Raw genomic sequence first — 18,953 nt, 5'->3', positions numbered from 1 at the left:
GGTCTGTGAGGAGTAATGAATGTCCTAGACTCGTAAGTGGGTCAGAGATTGACATTACTACCCCTTAACATTTATTAAAGAGTTGTCCCTTGTTCTCATGGATGATCGATGGTCCCAACCCATTAGTGTGACTGACTCATGAATGTTTGATTTTCAAAATAGAAAAAAGTACTTTTTGAATGAACGAAAACTTATATGTTGTTTTTTAAATGCTTACAAAATTTAAGCTACTTTTTCTTGAAAAATTAAAATTCAATTTTTAAAATATTATTTCAGACAAATTCATCTGTTAGTCACATAGACTGGGTTAATGACCATCCTCCTATGATTACCTGGTCGGTAGCCTTTTACCCTATGTTGGGTCTCACAAACATGACACTTACAAGTTGCCCATGAAGTTCCTTTAGGAAGAATTTCTAGGGCTTTGGTCCATGTTTTGAGCACCCCCATAACTTAAACTCTTACATCTAGCCTCAATATTTTATATGCGACATTGCGTTTTGTTTTATTTACTCGGGTTTTCTTACGACTCATTTAAGTTTTCCTTAGATTTTCTTAAGATTTGTCTAAATTTCCTGCACATTACTATATTGTGTTGTACTAACCTTGCAATAGCGGCATGAATCCAATGTATGCATGTTTATATTACATTTGCTACACTTTACTACACTTTTTACTTCTACATTTATTTATAATACTTGCAAGGTCCTTAGGGTTGACAACAGTAGGACATATGTTAGGTGTTTATTGAATACCTACAAATAGGAGCATTGCTAGAAGACAAATCAGTAGCACGCAAGGTCAAGAAGAGGTTCATGTCATATGCCCTAATTGTCAACATTTTGTACATAAGGTCCTTTGATCAGATGTGGTTTAGATGTTTGATCAGATGTGGTTTAGATGTTTGACCAGAATAGAGGCGCAGAATATTGTCAAGGAAGTGCATGTGAAGTTGTATGGTGCTCATCAGTCAGGGTCAAAGATGAAGATGAAGAATAAGAGACTGGGATATTATTGGCCGACAATGATGTCCGAATGCATGGAAATGGCTAAGAGATGTCACCAGTGTCAGGTACATTGAGTGGTCTTACATCAACCTCTGAATGTGCTGCATCCAATAATGTGTCATGACCATTAGAGTGTTAGGGGAATAGATATAATAGGTCTTATAGACCCTCCATCTTTGAAAGGACATAGATTTATTCTTGTAGCCATAGATTATTTCTCTAAATAGGCCAATGTCTTGTCGTTAAGAGAAGTCAAAGCCCACCATGTTCTTCAGTTCTACAAAAATCAGATTGTTTACCATTTTGGTGTCCCATGCAGAATCATCTACGATAACGGGTCAGCCTTCAAGAGCACAAAGTTCAACAGTTTCATCAGGCGGCATGGGAGAGATTGGAGATATTCTACGATATACTATCAAAGAGTCAACAGTTTAACAGAAGCCTTCAACGAGACCCTTGTGCAGATTTTAAGGAAAATATTGGACAACAACAAGAGAGGATGGCACGAGAAGCTTTGTGGGCATACATGACAACGGTCAAAACTCCGACTCAATCTACACCGTATGCGCTTGTGTATGGATCCAAGGTTATGATTCCCTTGGAGGTGCAACTACCTTCTCTCATAATCATCATAGCCAACAAAATCACAGTGGAAGAGAATGTCAAGCTCTGATATGAAGAATTGGAAAGCCTCGAAGAAAAGTGGTTGATGACATAACATAACTTAGAGCTTCACCAAGCCAAAATAATATAAACCCACGATAAGCTGGTTCGCCCAAGGACGTTCAAATTTGGCGACCTCGTTCTTGTCCTCAGAAGGCCTATTCTTGCACACCACATTATAGGTGAAAATTTTGAATCAACTTGGGAGAGGCCATTCGTGGTGGAAAGGGTTTACTCCGGAGGGTAATACCAATTAGTGGACTGTCAAGGCGAAAGACTCATGCTCCCGATCAACGGACGATACCTGAAGAAGTACTACGCCGTATGATGTTTTGAAGAACAAGCTCCAACGATGACACCTATTCTTAGAGACACTGATATGAGTATTGTCTATGACTGGGTCCAAGAAAAAGAAAATTTGTAAAAAAAAAAACGATGAAATGAATTTTTTTTTTGTGAAATAAAATGTGTGCGATAAAAATTTCTTTATATAAATCTCAAATTTTGCAAAATTAAATAAAATAAAAAATATATATCTTAAAACCATTTAATAACAAATTGTTATTATTCTTGTTTGACTCAAATTTTATGATGTTGATGTTTCTCCTGTCTTATGCAGAGAAATATCGGTCAGGAAGCTGATTTTCTATTTCAAAGATGACATGAATCTCGCACTAGACTAAGAGAAACTGGCGCAAGGGGCCACCATAAATTTGAGTTAGATTTCAAACAAATCAACTTGAAATATGAAGGGCACCTACTGAACGTGGTGAATCAGAAAAAGATGGATGGGTAGGAATCAATACTCAAGTTCCACAGCAAGGAAGGAGAAACTTCAGTAAAGAGGAAGAAGTCCGAAGAAATCACAAAGGTAGTTCTAAAAACTCCTGGCCCAAAGGAGAAGGTCATTCATATACGATCCATGATCATGATAATGAAAAAGAAACTAGTCAGTGCCTCATCAAAGAAATCTCTAGAGGATCTACATGAAAGTGATACACTGTCAAGGCGGACATAGCACAGAAATGCCAATCATCACAAACACAGAGATTTGGATCGCTTAAAAGAATACAAGTCTAAGAATCATCTACAGAGTGTACTCCTTTCCCTTAGGAAGAAGATGTTCATGTTCAACTAGTAGAGGAGATTCTTCCCCAACCCTTGATAAGATATGGAGAGTCAGAGCCTGCAGAGGAGTACACATTGCTAGAGTACACGCCAGCTGAGCCATGCATGGAATGCGTAAAATGTAATGTTCTTCAGCTAAAGTGCTATGGCTCCCTAGTAGAGTAGACCACAACCTCGATGGCGCTAAGAAGTAAGGAGCAGCTAGACGTTCAACAATACATACCTCTATTTGTTGAGCCAAGAAAATTGCAGATCTTTTCTGAACATGAATTAGAAAAGCTTCAAAGTGTCAGAAGATAGAGTTTTGAGCATTTCATGGACACATAAGGAAAATATATCAATATTTTGGATGGACTGCAACTGCACACTGATGTAATTTTATAAAATGACCAACGGAGGATCATTGGCCATGTGTTTAACTTGAGAGAAAAGTGGGCAAGTAGGCCGCCTAAGGTACACTCAAAGACCTTAGAAGGCTATAAGCAGAAGACTACAAATCTTAGAATGTCTCGGTTCATTTCAAGCTCCAAAAAGGCATAAGCTCGAGAGGAGACAACCTCAGAAGGTATGAGCCTCAAAAGATACATGATTTTTCATTTTACAAAATATGCTAACTTTAATTGCAGAATTTCATATGGTTGAGAAGCCACATCAGCCTCAGAAGCAACATCAAAGACATATAAAAAAATGTACTATCATCTACAAATATCACATCATATGATTAAAAAGGCTATAAAGTCCAATAAAAACTAATACAAAAGCTACAAGAGATATCATCGCTATGGAAGCATGAAAATCTCCCCTCAAAGCACAGCGGGAAAACTCTAGCATTTCTTCATCTCCATCGAATGCACAACAACAACAACTAACAAAAATCTCATAGACCATTGTCTTACCTGTTCCTTTAGGCAAGAAAGCAATGCCTTGTGCTTAAATATTACATAATCGTGCGTGTCACCAAAGAACCCGCACAGCCGCACTAAAATCCTCGGTGTTAATGTCAACCCGTGATTCCTGAAGAAAACAATCAACGAGATAATAACTGCCACCACCTGACAAGACAGTTGAGCAACACAAACTCCGAACACCTTCACGATTTTAATAAACATAGGTGCCGGTGGAAATTGAAGGCCAGCTTTTAGGGCTGCTAATGGTGCCCGGAAGGTGTCTGCCGCCACCAAATCCCGTCGTGACGGATGTGTTCTTTTTATTGAAAGGATTCTTCACTCTATTATCTATTTTTATCACCTTAATCTCCAGTTAACTCATTCTATGGAATCATGTCAAGGATTCTGAGATTTTAAGAAACTATGAGAGGAAAGGAAGGGCTAAAATAGAAAAAAAGAGAAAAAGAAATGTCGAAAGGATTTTTCATTGTGATAAGCATTATTAGAGAAATGATTTCTCATGAAAACCATATGAAAAATAAATAATAAGAGATTTTAAGTGTGTCACCTATTCTGAGTTCTTAATTCTTCAATAGGAGCAAAATCATATAATTAATTACATCTTAGATAGTTAAAACTGTCTAAGAAGACTCCTGATTCTCGTTAGCACTCATCCTTCTAAGAAGTGTTAAGGTCAAAGAAAGAAAACATTAAATGTTTTATTCCAGGGTAATAGATTTCTAGGAATCTGATTCTATATTAAAGGTTTTGTTTTGTTTTGTTTGTTCATGTCATGTCGTGTCTTCATGCAAAATAGAGTTAGCACGCCCTATAATATGCAAATGAAATCTAAAGAGAAATTTTGTTTTCATATCTCCATTAAAGTAAAATAGAACATGATTAAGATAAAATCATGTTTTAGATTTGTCAGTTTTAGTTGTTTATTTAATTGGTTGAATAATTTTTAAATGACCCGGTCAAGGTGTCTATGGTTATGTCGTCCCGGTATTGTAAAAATATTCAGAATTACTTAGTCCGAAAGGTGTTTAAACCAGAACCGAAAGATTCTTGTCAGCAACAATAGATTGCGTCATCCAAGAACTCTTTGTAAATATGAACACTCGGCTCAAATTGTGTTCGGTGATCTTTGTTCATTAGGGTTCAATTTAAGTTTTAATGTCTTATTCAGATTTTAGGGGTTGTACAAATTTTAGGTTGTTTACGATTTATTATTAGATTAATTTTTTGTCTTTTTTTTTTTTAATTTTTTGTTTGGGATGACCCGATCAAGATCCCATGGTTCCATCGTTTCGGATCATTATGTTTGTTATTTGATTAACCACAAGTGGTTAGAAAACATTTTGTCAGCAACCATAGGCTACCTCCTCCAAAATATCTTCTTAAATCTAGTTGCATTTTTAGGTTCAAGTTTAAGTTTTATTGTCTTTTAAAGTAAATTTTATGTCATTTATGTCGGTGAGTTGGACTTTTATGATGTTATTTCTTTTAGGTTCGATGTCGATTAGACTTGAAGAAGTTTATTTGGGTCCAAAAATGTCAATGAAACTTGAAGATTGATGTCATTCAATTTGGATGGAACCTAAGCTATGAAGATGATTTAGAACCTAAAGTTGAAGTCCAATGTAGGTAAGACTTAAGATAATTTTGATTCAATGTAGGTAGATCTTAAGGATTAAAATGGTTTAAGTCCACTGTGGGTAGGACTTAAAATGTTTTAGGTTCAATGTAAGTAGAAACTAAGGATTTAAGTCCAATGTAGGTAGTACTTAAGGTGTTTTTTTTAGGTTCAGGACTTAAAATGTTTTAGGTTCAATGTAAGTAGAAACTAAGGATTTAAGTCCAATGTAGGTAGTACTTAAGGTGTTTTAGGTTCAATGTAGGTAGAACCTAAGGATTTAAAATGGTTTAAGTTCAATGTAGGTAAGACTTAAAGTGTTAAGGGTTTTAAAATGATTTAAATCCAATGTAGGTAGGACTTAAACTATATTTAGATCCAATGTGATTGAGATCTAAGGTGGATTTATGTTCAATAATATGAAGTCCAATTAGGTTGGGACTAAGGTTTGCTAAGGTTTGGGGACTAAGGTTTGGGTCAATTTAAGTTCAATGTAAGTTGAACTTAAATTCTAAGTTAACTTAGGTAGGTTGAACCTAAGATTTAGGTTAACTTGAGTTGAACCTAAGGGTCTGTGTTGACTTAAGTCCAAGTTAGATTAAACCTAAGGGTTTGATTTGAGTTAGATTGAAGTTAGATTGAACCTAAGGAGTTTGAGTTGACTTAGGTTCAAGTTGGGTTGAACCTAAGGGTTTGATATAAGTTAGGTTCAAGTTAGATTGAACTTAAGGAGTTTGAGTTGGATTAGGTTCAAGTTGGGTTGAACCCAAGGAGTTTGAGTTCAAGCTGGGTTGAACCTAAGGGTTTGAGTTGAGTTAGGTTCAAGTTAGATTGAGCCTAAGAAGTTTGAGTTGGATTAGGTTCAAGTTGTGTTGAACCTAAGGAGTTTGAGTTGACTTAGGTTTAAGTTGGGTTGAACCTAAGGAGTTTGAGTTGACCCAGGTTCAAGTAGGGTTAAACCTAAGGGGTTTGAGTTGAGTTATGTTCATGTTGGCTATTGTGTTAAGTTAGGTTCAAGTTGGGTTGAACCTAAGGGGTTTAAATTGAGTTATGTTCAAGGTTGAGTTAGGTTCAAGTTGGGTTTGAACCTAAGGGTTTGTGTTAAGTTAGGTTCAAGTTGGGTTGAACTTAAAGGTTTGAGCTAAGTTAGGTTCAAGTTGGGTTGAACCTAAGGGTTTGAGTTGAGTTAAGTCTAATGTAGTTAAGACTTAAGGATTTAATTAAATCTAATTTAATTTAGATCTAATTAGGTTTAAAGTTTAATTAAACATAACTGGGTAAGATTTAATTAATTTTATTAGGTCTGGTTAAAGTTGGACCTAATTGGGTTTTAGGTTAACTAAGCCTAATGTAAGTAAGGCTTAATGTAGTTAATTAGATCTAATTAGGGTTAGATCTAATTGAGGTTTAGATTTGATTAATCCTAATATAAGTAATGCTTAATTAGGTCTAATTAGGATTAGACCTAATTGAGATTTTAGTTTGATTAAGCCTAATGTAAGTAAGGCTTAATGGAGTTAATTAGGTCTAATTAGGGTTAGAACTAATTGAGGTTTAAAATGATTAAGCATAATATAAGTAAGGCTTAATGAGTGTTAATTAGGTCTAACTAGGGTAAGACCTAATGAGGTTTTAGTTTGATTAAGCCTAATGTAAGTAGGCCTTAATGGGGGTTAATTAGGTCTAATTAGGGTTAGACCTAATTGTGGTTTAAGTTTGATTAAGGCTAATGTGATTAATTATGTCTAATTAGGGTTAGACGTAATTGAAGTTTAAGTTTGATTAAGCCTAATGTAAGTAAGGCTTAATGTGATTAATTATGTCTAATTGGCTTTATACCTAATTAAAGTTTAAGTTTGATTAAGCCTAAGGTAAGTAAGACTTAATGAGGGTTAATTAGGTCTAATTAGGGTTAGACCTAATTGAGGTTTAAGTTTGAGGTTTAAGTTTGATTAAGCTAGTTTGATTAAGCTTAATGTAAGTAAGGCTTAATGTGGTTAATTAGGTCTGATTAGGGTTAAACCTAATTGAGATGTATAGTGTTAAACCTAATGTGATTAAGGTCTAATAAAGTTTAATTAGGTCTAACTGTGGTTTAGACCTAATTAGGGTTTATAGTGTTAAACCTAATGTGATTAAGTCTAAATGTGGTTTAGACTCAATTAGAATTTATGATGTATGGGTTCACTTAGATTGAACCTAAATGTCTATGTCTGAATTGTCGTGGATTCAGGTTAAGTCTAAGTTAATTAGACTTAGATGTCATGTCATTTTAACTTTGAGTCTATGGGGTCAGACTCAATAGTCTGAGGATACAAGCAGGTTAAGGTTTGGAATCATCCTCTGATCTAAACTGAGACTTAGATCTAAGTATTAGGGTCTTGTTAACCTTATATATCCTTAAAGACTAATGTCTAAGTCTAAGGAGATTTAGGGTTTCAATTGTAATTTTGAATTTTATAATTTTGACCCTAGAGGTAGAAATGTTATTTTTGAAATTTTCAATGGCTAGATATTGTCACTTTAGATTTTAAAATCGTCCCTCTAAATATTCTAACAATTTTTAAATTTAATTCTCAATTTCTTAAATTTCTATAATTTTATTAAGAATAATTACAAAATTTGATAGAAATTAGAAAATTGAATCCTAGAGAACTTTCCAAGCCTTGAAAAAATCAGGGGGATTTCCTAAGGGCATAAAGGTTAATCCCTAAAATTTTCAAAATTTTTTGGAGTTATAAATAATTTTTAATAATTAAATTACTCTAGAGAGTAACTAATTAATTAAAACTTAAATATAATTCATTAAATTTTGATTTCACTTTTGTAATTTTCTTCTCATTTTTCTGAATCCAAGAGTATTTTTGTCATATTTTTGTGATTTTTTTATGTCAAGATATGAATTTTTTAAGTTAAATAGGATTTTCTGGATTTAAATAATACCCTACTTAAACTAATTCCAAGCAGTGCTGACTAATACCTCAAACATGTTGAAGTATGGAGTGGCAGTGCGTGATTGGAAGCGCTTTACACGTGGCAACTTACGTGGCCCGTAGTTCTGTCTGCTTTGTATGGATAGATCCACAGTTTGATTCGATCAGAGCCGTTCATTTGCGATACATGAAAATGAGCGGTATTCGTTTATCATCTTCGCGGGACGATTTACAGAGAACCCTCTAGCTTTAAACATTAATTTCTCACCCGATACACAATGAAATTCGATGAAATTTATTTCTAAAGCTTCATGTCGATGAGACGATTCAATCCATACGGTTAGATACCTATGGAGTAATCGTTCTCTTCACAGTGTGTGAAAATCAAGCCAAATTTAGGGTTTCAGGCTGTACCTGGCTTTGATGAGGTGAGGCCTCAATCAAATTTGATAGGAGTGATCGTTATGTCCTCACGCAGCTACCTGTGTGTCCAATTTGGGATGAAATCAAGCCAAGCTATATCCAAGCCGAAATAGTCTCACTGGTTAGCCTTGGGATGGGTCAAAGCCAATGAGAAGAGCCAATTTGGATTGGAAACTTTTGCTTGAAGTTCAATGATGGTTTTAGAGTGGTTAATTTGAGGTTTTGGAGAGTTTTGTGTGAACCCAAAAATATGTCCTTTTTTTAGGGCATGAAATTGGAAAAGGTCCTTTTGATTTTAAGAATTGAAAAATTGGGGAATCAACTCCTTAGGGTATGGGGAACACTTTTTGTCTTGGGTGTTTCAGGGATTAGGGAGTGTATATGGTTTTTTCCTCTTTATGGGAGCTTTCGGGTTAGATGAACTTATAGGCTTGAAGAAGCCATGGATGAGCTTGGATTGCTTGGAGCACGCTGGTAGTGGCTCATGATGACAATGGGATAAATCTCAGGCTAAGGATAACCGTGGATAATCTTTTCCAAATGATATTCATGTTTAGCCTTCATAAATGTGGAAGCTTAGCCATGGTTTTTGTCTTGCTTTCATTGGATAAATGGAGAAGTGGATATGGCTCATAAAAATGAGTTGGATTAACCTTCCCCCATGAGCTTACAAGTCATTCAATAAGCTTGGAATAAAGTGGCACATAAGATTTTTCTTCCCTCACTCCCATGGCTAAGTCATGATGAGCTTAATCATGGCTAGGATAATGACTTGACTAAGCTTTCTTCTGTTGGATAGAAAAGGAGGTGAGTGATGATCTCACCATGTCTTACTTCCATGGTTCATGAAGGAATGACACCTCTTTCTTTTCCCTCATATTGACCTCATGATGCTTTTTTTTTTAAACAAAAAGGTGGCTCATGGGTTCTTTATGAGTATTTTTCATGTCATGGTGGGTCTCGGGGTCATGGGTAATCCATTAGTCATTTGTCATAAAATGGATTTAGGGTTTAAGTGTAAAGCATGGGTTTACGACCATGGGTTTTGTCTTGCCATGGGTTTAAACCATGATTTTAAGCTTAAATCCTAGGTTCAATATCCCTAATTTCACTCTCTTTAATTAATTAAATGATTAATTAATTAAGAGACCAAAATAATTTTGATGAAAAGACCAAATTTTGACCAAAAGTGGTAAGCTTGACCAAGTTGACCATGGTTGACCAGGGTTGACTGACCAAAGAAAAATATGTTGAGATTTTCATACCTATTTTATATTATTTTTGATGATATTGCACTTTAAAGAAAAGTATTTTTGTTGTTTTGTTGCAGGAATAAGGAATTAGGGTCATTGGAGCAAAAAGATGCAAAAATGAGCAAATTTGGAGCGAAAAGGACCAAAATGTGAAGATTTGAAAGTTTGAAACCAACCCCGCCGATGGCCCCCTCGACGCCGCCGACGGCGAGATTTTCCCGAGACTACATGATAAAAATTCTCTAGAAGCCCGTCGGTGGCCCGACGATGCCCTTGAGGCCGCCGACGGCAAGATCGACGGTTATGCCTACTCAAGCTTTGGATAAGGCCAAATTTTGAAGGGATGCTTAGACAACTCTTGCGAAAGCTCGTCTACAACTTTAAAAGAACATTTTGGCCGAAAAATAGATGGGGGGAGATAGTGTGCTAGAGGTCCTGGAGGTTAGAGATGTTCCATTAGTGTGTAATAATTGTGAGGATTTCTTCGAGAGATTGGGAAAGTGAAAGATTTCTTCCTCCTTGCTACTTCGAAAAAGAATTCCGTGTGCTGTAAAGAAAGGAAGAGATTCAGAGGAACTTCAAGGAGTGTTCTTGGGGAGAAATTAGAGATAAGTTATTTACTTGTTGTAGTTTGTATGACGTTGATTTTATATATGAATTCCGAGTTTTGTTGTGTTTTTCCCATGAGATCTGAGTAGTTTTCTCTGTCTTTCTCCTTGTCTCGAGATTTGTGAAATGGAGATTTGAATTGGTGAAGTTATGAAAATGCTTAGAAAATTGTGACGATCTTTTCACTTAGATCTTAATTTACTTTCAATCTGGCCAATTGATTTGTTAAAATATGTTGGGTTTTACAACTAAAGTGAATGTTACATCCAAGATTCAGGGAGGTCAAAGCCCTTGGAAGTTGGGTGCAAATAATGGGGAAATGTTATTATCGGGTAAAGAATTGGAGATTTTAGAGTGACAGACTTAAATCTTCAATTTGGTCCTATTGTTTGGGTGCTGATGTGTAGATGTTAGCCCTCAGATGAGGGGAACGTGGGAGCTCCGAAGTGAGAGCCGGTATCCTGCCAGCCTAGTCGCAGAATCAGTAACGAAACATAGGATTAGCCAATGTTTTTTATGTCTGGACCAAAGGGTAAAGAATATGTATGCTCCTACTTAGCACAATATAAATTGAACTAATTCATTTTATTCATTCACTATAATTTCTTGACAAGGAGAAGGATGTTTTCTTATATATTGAATATCACAATCAAACCCTACTTTATATCATTAGTTATTTATTAGTTTTTAAAATTATCTATTTATTTCAATTGTCTATTAGTGACAGATAAGCAAATTGAACTTCATTGTTGTGATTAAAGTCTTCCTTTTCTAAAAGTCTTAGTCCGTGATTCTAAAACACTCCCTGTGGGATCGATATCTAGGACTCCATTAGAGCCCTATATTACTTGAGCGATACGTATACTTGCGTTGACAAATTCGACTTTAACATTATTGAATATTATAATTATACAACTTAATCAAATCAAACACATCTATAAAGTCGCGATCAAGTCTTTGGACAATGTTGCTGGAAAATTAAATCTTCTAGTAGCGTCATCAAATTCTTGTATTTGTCGATTACAAAAAGAAGTTGGTCATTGACCAATTCAAATCCAGGGTTGACCAGGATGACTTACTTGACCATGTCATGATTGGTTTAGTCACGTGGTCATTAGTTTTAGTGATATGATTTAAGTTTAACCAAGGTTGACCAAGATGGTCAAACTAACCATATGGTGATGTCTTGAGCATATGGCGATCATTTAGGTTTGTAGATGACCAAATGGTCAATGTGGTGACCATGAGGTTCAAAATTGATCATTTTGACCAATATTTGGTCAATGGGGTCTATGGTTGACCAAATGGTCCAATTTGACCAATTTGGTGTTTTGGATTGATCAAATGGTCTAATTTGACCAATTTGATGTTTCGGTTGACCGAATGGTCCAAGTTGACCAAAGTTGACCATCTTGACCAAAATTGACCAATTTGACCAAAGTTGACTAATTGTGTCAATTTTAGTGTCAGTATTGACCTTATGGTCAATGTGATGACCATTAGGCCAGGGTTTGACCAGATTAGAGTTTGTCATTACTGACCTGTTCATCTTGGGGTGTCATCATAACTAAAACAAAAAATGGGCTATATTGAGAGTTAATTCAATTTTTAGGGTTTTAGGGACCTTATATAAGTTCAAATAGGTCAATGTTGGTAGACCCCGTGTCTTATTGATCATGATGATCATTTTTTAGGTCTTTCTGAGTTACCTGAGAATCCTGAGCTAGAGGGTTACTCGAGGCATGTCTGGTCTAAGAGTGTCATTTTAGGTTCCTCACAAAAGTGAGGTCAATAGATGCCCCGTGAAAAGCGACATACCTGAAAGGAGGGGAATACACTTGATCAGTCAAAGTCAGAAATTTCACCACCATCTCATTCAGAAAGTAATACTTCTTTTGAAACAAGATCAAGTCACTCACTCTCCATCAGAATTTACACTGTATCCTCCAGGTTCTGACATTTTTTTTGGTTTTCAGTGGAATGAGATTCTTCAGTTGTCGCCATTTTCGCAATGAGAAAAAAGATCCGATTGATTTCCTGCTACGCAGGACGGAGATAATTTTTCTTTTCACCACAATGAGAAAAAAGTTCTTGTTGCTAGCCTGCAACATAGGCCAGAGATGACTTTCCTCTTCGCCGCAACGAGAAAAAAGATCTCATTGATTGTGTGCTACACAAGACGAGTGCAACTTTCCTCTTCATCGCAACGAGAAAGTAGATCTCGTTACTTGTTTGCTACTCAAGACGGGGATAAATTTTCTATTCACCACAAAGAGAAAAATGAACTTGTTGTTTGTCTATTACGCAAGACGGGGACGACTTTCCTCTTCACCGCAATGAGAGTTGTTTGCCTGCTACATAGGGCGGTGACAACTTTCCTCTTCGTTGCAATGTTACGCTGCAACTTATTGCATCAACGCTTCGCTGTAACTCATCGCCGCAACGCCGCAACTCTTCCCCACAACTCTTCGCCTCAACTCTGCACCGAAACTCTTCCCTGCAACTCTGCACTGCAACCTTGTGCCACAACTCCTCAACGCAACTCTATACCATAACTTTGTGCCACAACTCCTCAACGCAACTCTATACCATATTTCATGGGCTGCAACGCAAATTTTAGCTGCAACTCTTTACCGTGCATAGGACAGTTTTCTTCTTGGAAATCTTGGATCAGCTGTTAGGCAAGGATGAAGACTCCACCTCTACCCTCTCCTTCAAGACTATTTTTAGACTCAAAAAGAGATTCAACCATTAAATGCTCGTTATTTAATAGACTAAATTTATTAAAAAAAGGTAGCAAATTATTAAAAAAAAAAGAGAAAGAGAAAGAGACTATAATTTATTAAAAAGAAAAAAGAAATAAAATTCAAGTTCCGCCATTTTAGTTTTAAAAATATGCTAAAATCCTTATTTTTTCATTAGTCATTCAGATTCAGATTTTCTGCTAAGTTTCATCAGATTCGCAAACCTTTGGTTTGGATTCCTAGCTTTTGCTCGGCCTATCTGGACCCTCATTTGCCTTCTGAACTTCGGGTCCGTCTGTTCAACTTCAAGTTCACAAGCCTCTCTCTTCAACTTTGAGCGACTCACCCAATTTTTTCAGCTTTCTTAGCTTCAAGCCTGATTAAAAAATTTTTAAGGGTCCATTTGAGGTTGCTTCCATTTCGCGACTCAGTTTCGGGCAGCGACTTTCACCGATTTGGAATGGCGTCCAGGCCCACCGCGGAGGGGGGTGGCGGGAAGGGGGTAACGTTTTTGATTAAAAGTAGGTCGCTGGTCGAACCTCGCGACCGGCGTTCAAGGATTCCATTTTTATGCGATACCCCCTCGCTACCCTAATTCTCTTATCGCTCCTCTGTTTGAAACCTTTCCTTGTCGCCCCTCAAGTTGACGCTCTCCCTCATCGCTCCTCTATTTGACGCTGTCTCAAACTGCGGAACATCTTCCCCTATCCCCAAGCTCATGGACTTCATTATCTGTTGGTTTTTTGTTGTCTCTGGTATCCTCTACCTCTATCCCCTCTCTCGCGTATAAAATTTTCTTTGTTGGTAAATGGATCTTGTGTTGGTGCTTTTATTTGCTCTTAGGCTTTGGTTGTTTTTCTTTGCTCTAAATTTGAGCAGAAGATTTTTCCTGATGGAATGTTTTTTTTCCATATGCTTTGGTTGCTTCATTAGTTGTTGTTAAAAGTACAGAAAACTATTGGTGGAATTTCTTATGACAAGGTAGTTGTTGGTGTTGGTTAGTTGTGCAATAGGAGTTGTTGGTGTTGGTTTGCTAAGCAGAACATGAGATGTTGTTGGTGTTGAAGTACGGTTTTTTGTGTTAAGGGTGTAGGTGTTTGTTTGTTGTGCAGTGGATAGTAATGGTGTTTTTGGTTTTTGAGGATCTGTTTGTTGTGAATTTGACCAGAAGATGAGGCATCATTGGAAGTTCTTACTTGGTTGGATTTCGACGAAAGGATTTTGGTGAGTTGTTACATTGAAACCCTTTTTGTGGTAGATAGCATGCAAAACACTGTATTTTTTAGTTGCCACATTGCTGTCTTTTTTATGGAAGATTGCATACATAACACTATATTTTTGAGTTAGAGACTTTGGTGCAAATTTTGATGTTGTTAAGTTGTTTAGGGTGATGCAGTTTTTAATTTGGAAAAGGTGCTCCATATAGCTTCTTTTGGTTTTATGGAGGATTACATACATACTACTAGAATATGGAGTGTTATGGAGCTTTTATGTGTGGAGGTTTTATGTGAGAATGTTTTATTTGTGGAGATTTTATATGTTGAGGTTTTATATGTTGAGGTTTTATATGTGGAAAGTGTGCTTTTTATGGAAGGTTGTATGGATGATTACATACATGCCAATCAATTTGGATGCAGTTTTTAATGTAGAGAAGGTTCTTTTGATAACACATGAATGGTGTTTGGTTGGTGTACATGTTAAATGTAATTTTAAGATGTTGGATTGCTCCCCCAAATTTCTTCTCTCTATCATTAGCCTTTTTCCTAATCTTTTCTCTTCTTTCCAAACATTTGGTAGAAATGAATACATACATACCACTCCATTCTTCAGTGGTGTTTGACGCAATTTTTAATGTGGAATGTAATTTAATGCTTAATTGTGCTTTTACAATTTTAGTTGTTGTGGTTCGATGTTGGCTAAGGCACTATGACAGTTTTCTTTTACAAGACTTTTATTTATATGAGTTTGTTTTTTTGTTATCATAGTCAATGGTTAATAAAACCAAAGAGACTGGTACGCCTGCCTTGTGGGAAAAAGAAATGAAAATAATATTTTGTGACTTTTGCCTTAAAGAGATTGATCTGGGAAATAGACCTACTACCTATTTCAATAAGGGTGACAAAATATTATCAAAAAAATTCAAGAAGAGTACAGACAAAAAGTATGACAGGATGCAATTGAATAATAAGTGGGATCAGTTGAAGAAGGATTAAAATATTTGGAAGGAATTGAAATGAGGATCAACTGGCTTGGGTTGGGATCCGATGAAACAAACCGTTGATGCTCCCAATGAGTGGTGGGCAGAAAGACTTCCGACAAGCATTTTTTACATGTCCCCTAAATTTGGTCAACTTATTTTATTTTTTCATTGGAGTTTCTGTTATGTATTTGTACGTGCTTCCCGCTGCAAATAAATTCAAAATTTGTGGAGTAGAGCCTGAGTTGGAGAAGAAGTTGGATCAGATGTTTGGTGGTATTGTCGTTACGGGCAACTATGCATGTACACCCACTGAGATAGGGTTTGGTGGCACCTCTGAGAACTTGGAGACCAACTTATCAGACGATTCAACCAAAGTTCCCTACCCAGACCTCGAAGTCGAGTTGATCTGACGTACTAAGCGTCCACAAGTTGAGAATAAAAAGAAAGTTGGAGCTTCTTACCTTAGAAGCCAGATATCACAACAGGTGGCTTCTTCCAACGTTGATTCACTGACATCTTAAATAAATTCTATCGAGTAGGTCGTGCAAATTTTTAATGCAATTCCAGAAATTTCTTATGATTTGCCTCTATATATGTTTGTGGTAGAGTTGTTTGAAGATTCGACCTGTAGAAATTTTTTCGTCAATATTCCCAAAGACAAAAGGGTCACATACCCACGACATTTTTATGACTGTAGAACCCTTCGAGAGACTTTTTTTTATTTACCGTCACTTGGGACAATATTATTTGTGTATTATTTTCCTAATGATTTGTATATTTCAATGCTTTGAACTTCACTTATTCCGTGCATCTTAAATTTTTTTCATTATGTTTGTATTCTTATATGGTGGTAGCTAATTCGTTGATGTTTCTGTGTTAGACAATGCAATATTGATCTATATGGATCCAAATGAAAGAAGGCCCAGAGTTAGATTTGCAGCTGTTGTGTGCCTGATCTATGAATATTAAAACTCGTACATTGATAGGTCTCCTTACATGACATCCTCATATGTTGGGGACAAATGAGTTGGGGAGTTGCTTGATAGCCACCCAACAAGATTTAACAATATTTTCTGCATGAGACAGACAATATTCATTAATATATTTGAGGAATTACACAGATCTCATGGACTTCATGTCTCTTCCACGACGACTATGCGAGAGGTGTTGGTCATAACCCTCTACATACTGTCCCAGAATGAATCAATGCGGGGAAGGGAACATCGGGGATTTCAACACTCCTTCAAAAAAATTTGCAGGTACTTCTCGGTGGGGTTGAAGGCGCTTGTGAGTTTTTTTTACATGTCATCAAGCCTATCGATCCTACATTCGAACGGACCCCTACAGAGATTTCACGAGATGCATGATACATGAAGTTCTTTAAAGTGGTGTCTCAATTTATAAACATTTAAATTTAAATAAAATAACATTATTACGAACTCAATCTTATGTTATCAGGATTATATTGGAGCAATTGAAGGAGTTGACGCACGTGTGCCAAATATTTCGAAGGTTGCATTCATCGGCCGTTGTGGGAGCCCGACAAAGAATGTCATGGTTGTTTGTGACTTCAATATATGTTTCACTTTTGTTATGACTGGTTGGGAGGGCAGTGCACATGACAGTAGATTTTTCAAAGCTGCGACGTGGAATGCCACTTACAACATCCCACATCCTCCTGCAGGTATGCTTGAGACTCGAATACTCTCATATTTTACTTCTACCTCAGTATTAATTATCCAATTCATATTAGGTAAATACTACTTGGTCGATGTGGATATCCGTTGCAGCGCAGGTATCTCAAGCCCTATCTGGATACACGATATCACATATCAGACTTTGAGCAGGCAAGCAAGGTGACACGAGGCAGAAAAAAATATTCAGAAAAAGACATTCCTTGTTACGTGGTGTTATTAAGAAAACTTTCAGTGTTTCAAAGAAAAATGGGTTATCATGCGCGATATGTCATCTTACCCATTTCCTAAACATGTTTAGATTGTGATTACCATGATGAAGCTCCACAATTACATTTGGCATCATCCTTCCCACAACGATATCAACTTCTATCGGGCGTACGATGATCAGGAGCGTGTACCTGCCGAAACATTTAAGTACCGTCTTGGACATTCTTTGCCACAACATGAGATTGATGCTTCCACCACTTGTACTGAAAACGGGGAAGGTGCAAGCGAGAAGGCGGGGTTGAGGGAACACATTACTGATGCGATTGTAGGAGGGTGATTGGACTATTTATTGTTCTATTATTTGTACTTTATTCAGCATTATTTTTCTTAAGTTTCTATCTATTTTTATTTCCTTGTATAGTTCATAAAGATTGTTTCAGCTATTTAAATTTCACTTGTTTTTTTTTTTTTGATTTGAGGGGTCGATGATAAAACATTTGACCTTAAGGGTTCTTCAGATGACATATTGGTTGTTGTTGGTTGTTATAACATGTGAAATTCTAATGAAGGCAATTGAATTCTTCTCTTCTTTTTAGCGATATGATTTTAGATGGTATTTTGGATTGCTTTTTTGGTGATATGCATATGTGATTGGCTCAAGCTTTCTATTACATAGGTTAAAGACAACCAAGAATCCTTTTTCCATAAGGTTCGTTGTATTCTTGTAGTGACAGATTCAGTGGTTAGTATACTGAGTTCTCTGAGACCTCATACTTGCTTAAAACTATAATTTATACTTCTTTTAACAATTTTAACTTTTGTTATGAGTAATGGATTGTCTTTTGTAGCATTCAGGAAGGATGAGCTTAAGGATTTCAAGGACTTTCAGACGATTGCTTTGCTAATGCAGACTCCAGACTTCCGTGCTTACGTCACGTCAAGTGCATAGCTACGGGAAAAAGTTCTACATGTGTCAACGCTCAGCAGACGGTATGGAGAAATGTGAGTTCTTTCATTGGGCAGACAGATTAGTAGATTCTACTGCTGACAGTGATCGAGACTGGATAGCATCTCTGGAGGACGGTATAGCTCGTATTGTGCGTCGTTTGCATTATAAATCAATATTGTCATATTACTAATTGTAATTTTGATAGTTTTTTTCTTTTTTGTAGCATACTTGATACTCACTATTACGTGAGATGTTTATTTGAATTTTTGTACCATTATGAAGTGATTTTTTTGCTTCTGAATTATCTAATATATGGTTAGAACAATTCTGTTACAAACAACATTACTAAACAGGGGCTGAATAATCATTTGTCCAGAAATAGCTCCCACACAGCTGTTTTCAGACAACTATAACAAACGACTAGTCAGCTTCCATGTAGCAGCTTCCTAATGCAGCCATGCTGCAGCTGCCCCAAACAGACCCTTACTCTATCAAGGGTGGGATTCAAACCTCCCTCCCACGCATGAAGGAGGCTACCAACTGAGCTGAGTTCAACTTCTTTAATATATAGGGATAAAAAATATTCATATATTAATAGTAATAAAGTAGATATATAT

The sequence above is a fragment of the Phalaenopsis equestris genome, unplaced genomic scaffold (assembly GCF_001263595.1).
Source record: "Phalaenopsis equestris unplaced genomic scaffold, ASM126359v1 Scaffold000311, whole genome shotgun sequence".
Classification (NCBI taxonomy): Eukaryota; Viridiplantae; Streptophyta; class Magnoliopsida; order Asparagales; family Orchidaceae; genus Phalaenopsis; species Phalaenopsis equestris.
The sequence above is the reverse complement of the archived record's forward strand: the minus strand, read 5'-3'. Positions refer to the sequence as shown.